This window comes from Phalangium opilio, unplaced genomic scaffold (assembly GCF_054372755.1).
Source record: "Phalangium opilio isolate 3A_F unplaced genomic scaffold, DU_Popi_V2 ptg000032l_1, whole genome shotgun sequence".
Classification (NCBI taxonomy): domain Eukaryota; kingdom Metazoa; phylum Arthropoda; class Arachnida; order Opiliones; family Phalangiidae; genus Phalangium; species Phalangium opilio.
In genome coordinates, this window is record NW_028324159.1 from 2,691,293 (window position 1) to 2,701,612 (window position 10,320).

Consider the following 10,320-nt stretch of genomic DNA (forward strand, 5'->3'; position numbering starts at 1 on the left):
ATATAGAGCGTTGGCAATGAAGTTGTGAAACTGATATTTAGTGAACCCTTGGAAAAAATTAATTGGAATTGATATTGGTTTAAAATTTGGATACTAGTGTCTAAATTGCAGTTCAACAAGTCTGTTGAGTTTTAAGTAGCCTTTTTACGAGCTTATTAAGAAATTAAATTTCATTGCAACGCTTTACTAACAGGGGTTACGCTTTTAGTTTTTTTACCTCTTGGAAATTCTATAATTAAGGCAAGATTCGTGGTTTTTTTTTTCTCTCGTAGCAATAGCTAGGCCCTACAACCCTCCCTCCGCTCCCATTTTAACAGCTATTGCCAAGACAACTCCGAAATGAACCTTGAACCAACGTAAACCTTAAACTTTCTCGAGGTCCGATAATTTTACCTAGTCATGAATTACTCTAAGGTAATATGAAACTATTCGTACATCTCTGGCAGGATGTATCGTAAAGATATCCATATAACGGTTCACACGGAACATTTTGGAATCACAAAGATATCCAATAGAGCGATTGACACGGAACACTTTGGAATCACAAAGATATCAAATAGAGCGATTGACACGGAACACTTTGGAATCACAAAGATATCCAATAGAGCGATTGACACGGAACACTTTGGAATCACAAAGATATCCAATAGAGTGATTCACACAGAGCACTTTGGAATCACAAAGATATCCAATAGAGCGATTGACACAGAACACTTTGGAATCACAAAGATATCCAATAGAGTGATTCACACAGAACACTTTGGAATCACAAAGATATCCAATAGAGTGATTCACACAGAACACTTTGGAATCACAAAGATATCCAATAGAGTGATTCTCACAGAACACTTTGGAATCACAAAGATATCCAATAGAGTGGTTCACAAAGAACACTTTGTACCTGCAAAAGATTCAAAATAAATGGGTACACGCTTCACACCCAGAACTGTGAATCCAAAATACACTCAGATTTAGATAATGTACTACAAAACTTAAAAAAAATTACGTTTTAATTTCGAGGCGAACGATAATCTTTCTTAAAAAAAAGTTACATTTTTTATCCTATTTAGCTTTTTCTTCCGTATAACACTGGCCCAACAACCCTCTATCCGCTCCCTTTTCACAGCTATTGCCAAGACAACTCCGAAATGAACCTTGAACCAACGTAAACCTTAAACTTTCTCGAGGGCCGATAATTTTACTTAGTCATGAATTACTCTTAAGGTAATATGAAACTATTGGTACATCTCTGGCAGGACGTGAAACCATCTGATACGGCTCATTAATTTTAGGGTTTACTACAGGTTCATTTTTTTATGAATCCGGGCGTTTAACATTCCCTTTAAAATGTCTATACTCTTTCCAAAAGCAGAACAGTGACGTCAGTCAAGTTACTGACGAATCTCTCTCTTTTTCTAATCATAGTATCGCTGACCTCGTACCAGCCGTTGTCGTTTCTCACAAAGTTCACATAATGTCCCTCGGCTAACGATTCACCTTTATGTATAATCACCCCTTTAATTTTAAAAAGCATCTTGTTTATTGTGACTTTTTGATTTTCGAAACTTGATATTTTGGTCGAAATCTTAATTGGTCGACCATCTTTGTAATCGCCACGTAGAAGACTCAGAAATACGTACTTTCCGCTGGATATCAATACATCACGCTCTTGTATTGTAGGATTATCACAACATACGCATCGCATTTCTGTTAATTTCATCCTATTTTCTAAAGATTTCCAATCAATTTTATCTCGGTTTTCTAGTGGAAGATTGAAAATGTTGCTTTGAACAATGTTTTCCGAATTTTGTTCAACTTGACATTTGGGGCATTTGGTAACGTTTCGAGACTGACCAAAAAAGATCTTTTAGAGCCTTAGAGTAATCGGCTTCCATTTCTTGGCTTAGTGTCGTCAAGAGGACCATCAAAAATTCACTGGCATCTTGTTGCTCGTTTAGCGAAAAGTGATTACCAACAGCTATTCTCAGTTCCAAGCCTTTATGGCTAAAACTACCTTGAGAACTCTCGATGTCGTTTATTGCGTTATGGAGGCAGCGTAAAACTGGTTTTTCTCCGTTGTAAGATTTGACCAATTCTCTTTATTCGGGCACTAATAACAGTAGTTGCAAAACGCTATTTGAATAGCATGTTACTTGATCATCGTTATTTAAACCTTTCACGGGAAAACCATCCAAACTCTGTTGCTCCTTCCTTTTCTTCTTTGGCATTTCCTGCGCCGTATCGTCACATCTCTCTTCCTCGCCTTCTAAAAGGCTTTTAGATAGAGTAGGTGCATTTCTTTTTCTACCTTGGCTTTGTTTTGACTCCGTTATTTTCAATAGAGGCAGATCTGGCCTATATTTTTTGCGAAGCCTGTTGTACTCCATAATGGCTCGTCCATCCGCCTTAATTTTAGTCGGATCGAACTGTAATAGATGGAGTCCGGCTATAGACGTCATTCTTGATAAAGCGACGTACGCCATGCCGGTTCCGAATAAATTCGGACCTAAATCCATAATGGCGCATTTTAAACTCATGCCTTGGCTTTTGTGTATCGTAATAGCGTACGCCAGGATGACGGGAAACTGGGAGCGCTTAATGTAAATTTTTGCCATGAGCAAAAATTTAACGCTAATTTTCTCAACTAAAAAAATCGGAGTTATCGTCGTCGTTATTCGGTTCGCGATCTACTCTGAGAAAAATACCAGTAACGTTTCCTTGTTCGTCCTTCTTGAATCCAGTTACGAAACCCATCGTACCATTTACAACGCCTTTTTCAAAACTGATATTCCTTCTGACCATTATTCGGCAGCCAACGCAAAGAAGTAACTTGCTCTCCAAACCGCCCGTTTTGGACGGTTCGTTTTGTAGCCATTGCAGCCTCCCGAGAATGTTTTTATTCATTTTTTTGTCACAGTCTGCCATTCTATCCTGACAAGGAATGCTTTCAACTTTCTCGCCGCTTTTTCGCAGCATTTCAAAGTTGAACTTTTCGCACATGGCTAATTTAGGCATCAACCAAGTTGGTTGAAACCCTTCATTGGACAGCTTAATGAAAGGCTCCATAGCCACCTCGATGTTTTTTCCTCCCTCAACCAATCTAGTTTCTAAGGTTGCTACATCAGCTTCGGAAATATTTCCAATTCTAACTCTGCTTAGAATGTCGCCGTAACTTTGGTCGTTGGCTTGTCTAACATTTTGCGTTAGTTCATCGTATTTAAAAAACTTCCAAGATCACTTCTTCCGATGCAATTGAATCTAAGTCTGGCTTCTTCGGAAGTGATTTTGATAAACGCGGGATTTCCTTGAACCGGAGGCAATTGGAAAAAGTCTCCCAAAACAAGGATAAATACAACTCCACCAAATGGTTGGTTCATTTCCCAAAATTCGTTCAGCCTCAAGTGAACGTGAGTCAGTAAAACCGACGAGACCATGGAAATTTCATCAATAATTAACAGTTTTAAATTTCCCAAAGTTTCTTTCATAATGCTCATATTGTCAGAACTCAGTGAATGGTATTCGGCGATACGCCCATGATCTACCGGCAACATTAGTAATCTGTGTAATGTTACGCCATTAACATTCAATGCTGCCAAACCCGTTGGCGCGGCAATGGCCGCGCTAGCAGGATTTTGAAAGCGTCGCCTTACGGCGTTGGCGAGAGTGTCTATAAGAAACGATTTGCCAGTGCCACCAGGTCCCGACACAAAAAGGCACTTGTTTCCAGATTTTTCTCCCTCTTGGGAGAAGTGATCCATGATGTGATCATAAATTCTCCTTTGATCCGAGTTTAGTAACGCCACATTGTCAACAACAGTCTCGAAATTCATTTTCATGGCAGCTTCCACATCAGCCATCGAATGTTCGGTTTCGATAACGATTTCCTTCCCTTGCAGTGCACTTTCATCGTCGTCACTTTCAATCTCCGAGACTATGGTTTCTGGCTCTTGCGCCTTTTTAGAAGCCTTCTGTTTCTTTTCAACTTCTTTGGAAACCGAGACTTTTTCTTCTTTCAACACTGAAAGCGAGTTTTCAAAAGCATCCGCGAAGGTTTCAAACTCGCCCAATAGCTCATTTTCGTCACGCCAAGGTTTTAAGAGGATCAGTAGAGCGTGACAATACTTTTCTTTCTCCTCTATCGGGTCGTGAATTTAGTGCTCTACTATGTAGGGCTTAATTATCTTTCTCATGAAACCCAGATTGTTTTTCAACTCTATTACATTCGCATTTTTCTCGACACCATCAGAGTGCTTCGCATAATCGTAAAACCGTCCAAATTCCCGCAAACTAAGATTTTCCAAGCTGTCGGGACGATTTGGATACTTGTCGTCGACGAACCCTTTTTGGCAAGTGTCCTTGCTTTCGGGGTCAGTTTCCCTCAAACGTTCGAGTTCCTTGTAACCTTTCAAAATTCTCGATCGGTTTTCTTTCAAGTTAGTGTTTATAAATTTAGTGCTGTCGGATTTGTTGTAAAGATCTTGGCCCAACATAAGATCCATAGCTTCGTATATGCCTACTGACTTAGAAGTCAGTGATTTCAATCTATAGGCAAATAATCTTTTGGACAAACTTTCGTGCCCTAACTCGGCAAAAGTTTGGTCCATGTCAGCCCGGTCTCCCTGTGTTACGTACGACGTGACATAGTTTGCCACTATTTCCGATTTATCAGCGACAAGTTGCAAATCCATGTTGGCTTTGGAAGCCAAAAGTAGCGCGGGATTGTAATCATTGATTAAAACTTCGTGCTGTTTTCTCGGCAAGTCGTACAGTCGTTTCTGCACCTTTTTCATTTTACGGTGACGAGTAACTGATCTAACGGAATTCATAGTGGCAACGTTTGTTACGTTTCGAGGGAAACCGTAACGACACACTTTCAATCCCTTTTTAGAATTTTTCACCTTCTTATAACAACTGGAGGTGCATTTGTGATTTTGGAATTTTTTTACCAGCCGGTGCAGTTCCGGACTTACGGATGCGCTTGGCATCGAACACGTGACGTGTTTTTGAACGTAATCCAAAATAGTCTCGGTCGAAGAAGTTCCGATCTTTGGAGCGTCCTTGGCCCAGAATAGCATGTGATAGTGAGGTAAACCGCGAGATTGGTATTCAACCCTCCAAAAGTGATGTTCTATCATGCCAAGAACTGGATTTTGCTTACACAAAACAAAGTTGTTTAGCAGCCTACGAACTTTGTTGTGAAAGTGCAAATTAACGCTAAGTGGGTCGAAATTCAACAATTCAGCAACCGTCATCGACTCTACTCCTGGGTCGTCTGAATTCACTTTTCTCAAGTGATCGTGCAGTTTCATATCATCGTACTCGGCCGGATTAAAAGTTAGAAGCCAGGTGGGAGGACCAAACTGGCGAATCATCGCTAAAACGTTTCTAAGAACTTTATACCAGTAGTCCTTCGTTCCTCGAATATGGCCCAAGAAAGTGGCTAAATTACTCTCAAGTTCTTTATAGCCAGATTCAACGCGACTGAGCAAGTTTTCAGCCCCAATTGCCATGGGTTTTTTAACACGAAGAACGTAGTTCAAACTGCTAGAGATCGCCTTCATTTCGCATTCTTGATAAGAATGAAACATATAGGCGTAATCTCGTCTGAAAATTGGACTTTTGTTCAAAATACGAGATAAACGATACTCTGTTTCAGTTAATTTCCCAAATGGTCTATCATCGTGCTTGCCGTAGCGACCCTGGGGGAACAAATGAACGAAGCTCAAGTACTCCAAGTTTTTGTCCCAAGTATTATTCGGCGCGGCTTCGACGCGCTTCATTTGGTAAGCGGCCAATAAATCTTTCGGTGGTTGGACGTTCACCGGATGAATAGAGTAGTGATCGTACAGATCATTGGCTTCTCCCTCAGAAAGTTTCCGCAGCAAAGCCTCGGGCTGTGTTAAAATTTTGTAGACGTTGCCTGGTGCAAGGCTAGACTGATTTTCATCCTGCTCCTGCATGTTAGAAGCGTTTTGGTCACCTTCACTGTCGTGAGGACTATCCGGTGGTTCTTCTGTTGGAACCGCAGCGGAAGCGCGTGTCACCGCACCAGATCCATCGTTAAGCAACGCAAGTGGATCTGTTACGATCAGTAATTCATGGGGAGTCAATGAATTTTCATTTCCATCAATATCTTGCGTTCCACAAATATATTCCTCGCTCATTGCCGAAATATCAATGTCCTTATACAAAGGATTATTTTTTTTCAGCACAGTGAACGCTTTCAACACTTTTTCGAGGCAAACAACCTGTTGCCAAACCTTTTTGTCCGCAGTCGGAACGCCATTCACTAGGATATGCAATTCGTGATTTTTGGGCAATGTCTTGGGAATCATCTTCAAATTTTTCTCCACTGGTATTGGAAGATAAATTACTCTTCCCTTTAAAGCTTTAACCGTACCTAACTGCATGTTGGAATTGGTTTTAGTACCTAACCGCACCACAGTGTGGAAGGGCTTCACAAGCTGAATTAAAACTTTCTCAAACATGTTTAAATCAGTGCCATCTGTCGGAGGATTGTCAACCAACAAGTTGTTCAGGAAGCATCTGATGGGAACTTTTCCCTTTCGTAAATCCGTAGAGCAGTAACGACATAAAAGCTTGTCTGCCTCTCTTGTTTCTGAATTGTTTATTATCCAGCCATCTCTTAAAATCAGATAGGCCTCGTTATCGAAAACAGCACTGTCTACCATTTTTTCTATTGATCTCAAATCCGATTTTTTGTACAATCTTAAGCAGCAGTCACAGGGAGTGTCGTGAAATTCTTTATTATTTAGTGCCGCTCGAACGAATTGAGTTTCGTAAAGATTCAAGATTTCGCTTTCATCGAGACTCGGTCTTGGAGCGTTTTCGCTCCCTGTGGACGCGTTGTTTTGCTCGTTATTTAAATTTTTTCCTCGTGAGGCAAGGATTTTTCTCAATTCCCCCATGATTTTGGTGAGAAAATCGTAATCACCACTTTCAATTTCATTCGAAATCTTTGTTAACGGGTTAAGCAACGCCTTCACGTGATAAATATTATTCAAAATAGTTCTTATTCCCGAATAATGAGGAGCCAGTTCAGCAAAAGAACGTAAATAGCTTTGGCAATCTTCACTATCAGCGCAATGAGCCGTTTCCCAGGAAAGGAACTATTCTCACCACGATCTCAGCACCATCTGGTGTAATAGACACGTTGGATTTAGAGCAAAATTTATTTCTAAAATCGCAAAGGTCCAAACCCGACTCAAAAATTTTAGTCACTGATTTTTCATTCGCATTTAAAACCGTGTTTATGAAAGTTAGCACTTTCGCAATGGCTCGAACTCGAACATTACAAATATCACTGCACTCCCAATAAACGGTTTTGGGTTTAGTTTCAATAAGACCACTTTCATTGATCACGAAATTTCTTTTCGGATTCTTCTCCTCAGTTTCAACAATGTTGAAAAGATTCGTAACCACTCCCGAATTATTTACTTGAAAGACTCTCTCAACATCATTAGGTTAGTTGTTATTTTTAATGTCAACGAAATTGCCCATATTGTCAACGAACAATTCTTTATTGCCATTGATAACGCGGTCTCTCAGCACTTTACGTACATGACCATCAGCATCCAATTGGATAACTTTGGCATAGCGTAATTCGTGGTCATTTTTCAATATTTTTCCATTATTTCCAATTGGGTAATAGGTGGTTTCATGGAAATAGGCCTCTTTGAGACCACTGTGAAGCCTTTTACCACCCACAACATCCGTTAAATTGTCTTGATTAACAGACCCAATTTCTTGGACTTTCTCGGCAATATCTTTAAATTCACTAATAGTCCTTGTAAGATGGTAGTTGTATGCCGAATATAAATGCCTTTTCAAATGCAAAATTCTACCTGCTAACAATTGGCATTTTAGGTTTCAAGAGAGTAACTTTGAATTCCCCTCTCTAGTCAAGCTGTTCAAAGATTTTGCCGCTGACAATCTTTCAGTGAGCCTTGTCACTAAAAATCGTTTGAAACTTTCAGCTATGACTTTCTTGTTTCTTGTCTTACAAATTCCTTTATTGAGTTTCTTTTTCGCCAAACCCATTTTGCCCACCAGAAAAGGTTTCTTACTGGTTTTTATGTTTTTTGTCAGAACATTTGTGGCGCCACTTGGTGGCATAGTTCTCTTATTTCTCTTAGCTCTCTCAATTGGAGATTTGCGGGTCTGATTGGTTTTTGAATTTCTTTTCTGATAATACTCCTTGTTTTTCAAGTAGTAATTCTTATCCTCAAGTTGTTTAGCTTGGTTTTTTTAGAAGCTTTATTCTGTTTTAACCAACCTCGTAGGTTTTTTGTCTCTTAGCTCTTTCTCGAGAAACCATTTTAAATATTGAAACTAATTAAAGAGTTCACACAAAAGACTTTGGTATCGTAATGATCCAATTAATTTGTTCACACAGAAGGCTTTGGTATCGTAAAGATATCCAATATAACGGTTCACACAGAACACTTTGGAATCACAAGTATATCCAATAAAGTGTTTCACACAAAACACTTTGGAATCACAAAGATATCCAATAGAGTGATTCTCACAGAACACTTTGGAATCACAAAGATATCCAATAGAGTGGTTCACAAAGAACACTTTGTACCTGCAAAAGATTCAAAATAAATGGGTACACGCTTCACACCCAGAACTGTGAATCCAAAATACACTCAGATTTAGATAATGTACTACAAAACTTAAAAAAAATTACGTTTTAATTTCGAGGCGAACGATAATCTTTCTTAAAAAAAAGTTACATTTTTTATCCTATTTAGCTTTTTAACAGCTATTGCCAAGACAACTCCGAAATGAACCTTGAACCAACGTAAACCTTAAACTTTCTCGAGGTCCGATAATTTTACCTAGTCATGAATTACTCTAAGGTAATATGAAACTATTCGTACATCTCTGGCAGGATGTATCGTAAAGATATCCATATAACGGTTCACACGGAACATTTTGGAATCACAAAGATATCCAATAGAGCGATTGACACGGAACACTTTGGAATCACAAAGATATCAAATAGAGCGATTGACACGGAACACTTTGGAATCACAAAGATATCCAATAGAGCGATTGACACGGAACACTTTGGAATCACAAAGATATCCAATAGAGTGATTCACACAGAGCACTTTGGAATCACAAAGATATCCAATAGAGCGATTGACACAGAACACTTTGGAATCACAAAGATATCCAATAGAGTGATTCACACAGAACACTTTGGAATCACAAAGATATCCAATGGAGTGATTCACACAGAACACTATGGAATCACAAAGATAACCAATAGAGTGGTTCACAAAGAACACTTTGGAATCACAAAGATATCCAATAGAGTGGTTCACAAAGAACACTTTGTACCTGCAAGAGATTTAAAATAAATGGGTACACGCTTCACACCCAGAACTGTGAATCCAAAGTACACTCAGATTTAGATGATGTACTACAAAACATAAAAAAAGTACGTATTGATATCGTAATACAATGTAAAAAACTTGATAAATAGAATACACTTGAGTGCAATGATAAACACTCGAATGAAATACTCAAATGGAAGAACAACACTTGAGTTAAAGTCAATTTAATTAGTACAATTAATGTACCAAAAAAAGATAATGAAAGCCTAAATACGTTTCTAAAGTTTAAACAAAAGATTATTTATACTTACTGTGAGAATGCCTTTTAACAACGCAAACCCCTTGACGAAACATACGGCACAAAAATAGGCTTAAAAGTTGGGTGAACTACGCGGCCACGTGTTTCAGCCTCATTCAGGGCCAATGTTGTCTCGCGCAAATTTTTCTGCGGTATTTGGTTTTTTTGACTTGGATCCGGGGAAAATGATATCTGAACTGAACTGATTGGCCATCAACATTCGCCGAATCGCCTCTGAATATAGGGGCGTCGCCATAGACAGACATACACCAGCCGCAGTGTTTTCGAAATGGCCGCTACAACGGGGTACGATGTTGTGAAGAAATAAGAATTTTAAATGTTGACAAGTTTATGGTAACACAGTTTGGAATTTATAATACGCGGATTACAACTAAGAAGACCGAAAACGATGTCTAATAGAATGAGAACAGGTTTACAAGTGTAAGGACGTCATATTTTACGGCATACAAAGTAGAGACTACAAAGGCTTAACATTCATTGAGATAGCTTCAGTAATGCTAAACCAAAATTGCTCTCCTAAGCAAACTTGTAAATAGGGGGTACCAGGGAGCCTGTGACACCCAAGAAAATTCACAGGACACCCTGAAAAAATATTTTATGGGGGGGTCGGGTACCACCGGATACCCTGAAAAA